A 2,145-nucleotide genomic window follows, 5' to 3' on the forward strand; every position below is an offset into this window, starting at 1 on the left:
AGCGACCCTGAGGCTTTTCCAGTTTCTTGGGCCTTCATGTTCAAAAACAAGCGACGTTTCGTAGTGCAGGCGTAAAGCAGATGTAGATTGAGTGTTCAGTCTCTTACTTTGGTTCTTATGCTGTTTCGTTCTCTGTGTGTGTGTGTGTCTGTTTGTCTCTGTTTCTGTTTCTGTTTATCTGTTTGTCTGTTTGTCTGTTTGTATGTTTGTCTGTTTGTCTGTTTCTGTTTGTCTGTTTATCCGTCTCTGTTTCTGTTTGTTTGGCTGTTGGTCTGTCTTTTCTTTGTATATATATATATATATATATATATATATATATATATATATATATATATATATGAATATATATATGTATATATATATATATATATATATATATATATATATATGAATATATATATGTATATATATATATATATATATATATATATATGTGTGTGTGTGTGTGTGTGTGTGTGTGTGTGTGTATAAATATATATATATATATATATATATATATATATATATATATATATATATATATACATTCGTTTTCTCTCTCTCCTTCCTCTCCCACTCTTTCTCCATATATACATATATATACATATATATGTACATATATGTATGTGTATATATATGTATATATATATATATATATATATATATATATATATATATATATATATATCCCGTTCCTTATTCCTCTCCCCCTCCCCCTCTCTCTTCCATTCTCTGTGTATCTATCTATATATCTATCTATCCATCTATCTGTCTGTTTGTCTATCTATCTATCTATTTATCTATCTATCTATATTTTTATCTATCTATCTATCAGTCTACTTATCTATCTATCTCGAGAACGTCTTGAACTTGATTATTTTCTTACACAAAAAACAACATATCTAAAATTGCAAGAAGAAGCACTCTGAGACATTTCTTGTAAGTTTGATATTACAAAGTACAAAAAAAGTATTACTGTTTGTCTTTTCCTTTTTTTTTTTTTTGATACTCCAAGTCGATGTCGGTTTAAATATATAAGGAGCCAGTTTTTTTTATTGGATGGGATATTGGTTTACAAAAGGTTGAAAAAAAGATAGATTAAAGTTTCAAGAGACAGATGGTCGTACTGTGCATTAACGTCTGTTTGTCTGACTGAAAGCTGTTTAGTAAATAGTTTTTTTTTCCAGTTCATAAAGGTCTCTTTACTCAGATACAAAGGAAATGCCTAAGTAGACTGATATTGAGGGAATTTTTTAAAGGATGGTGGAACGTATGACAGAAGGATAGATAAAGGAAAGAGAGTAACTTTTATGTTGATGTATATTTTATCATTTCCTCTCTCTCTCTCTCTTTCTCTTTCTCTCTCTCTCTCTCTCTCTCTCTCTCTCTCTCTCTCTCTCTCTCTCTCTCTCTCTCTCTCTCTCTCTCTCTTCTCCTACTCATCCCACTATCTCTCACTCTTTCTCTACCCTTCACTCTCCCTCTTTTCCTTCTCTTTTTATCTTCGTCTTTATCATTCTCCTCTGTTTTCTTTCCCTCCCTCTCTCCCTCCTTCTACTCTCCCTCCCTCTTCTACCCACCCTTCCCTACCTCCCTCCCTCTTTCCCTCACGCCTGTCTCCTTTCCTCTTCCTCCCTAACTCTCCTTCCCTCTTTTTCTCTCACTCTCTCCCTTCTTCCCTCTTTGACCCTCCCTCCCTCACTCTCCTCTTCCATCCCTCCCTCCCTTTCCCTCTCCCTCCTTTTCCCTCCCTCCATCTCTTTCTCTCTTCCCTCCTTATCTCACTTTCCACGAATTACCCATCTATCTCTTTACTCCCGTTCATAATGTAAAGGAAAAGGGGAAAAAAATAGACAGGAAAAAAAATGGAGACATTTACACCCTTTCGACAACAATGAATCTTAGAGTTCATTGTGACGCGAAACGCCCTTTGAAGCCTCGAGACTCACGCAGACGAGTGAGGGGCACAGAGTGGGCTCGGGGGTGTGTGGGGGTGATGAGGGGGAGGGGAGGGGGGGTCGCTCATCTCATTTTCTCCTTCCTTTCGTCATGACCTTCAGGCCTTCTTTTTGGCCTCTCTCGCCCAAGGTCTGTTTAAGTGCTTATGGAGACCTCGCTCCCGCTTGGGCTCTCGCTCGCTCTCTGTAATTCTGCTCTCCCTTTTCT

The sequence above is a fragment of the Penaeus chinensis genome, chromosome 32, assembly GCF_019202785.1.
Source record: "Penaeus chinensis breed Huanghai No. 1 chromosome 32, ASM1920278v2, whole genome shotgun sequence".
Classification (NCBI taxonomy): Eukaryota; Metazoa; Arthropoda; class Malacostraca; order Decapoda; family Penaeidae; genus Penaeus; species Penaeus chinensis.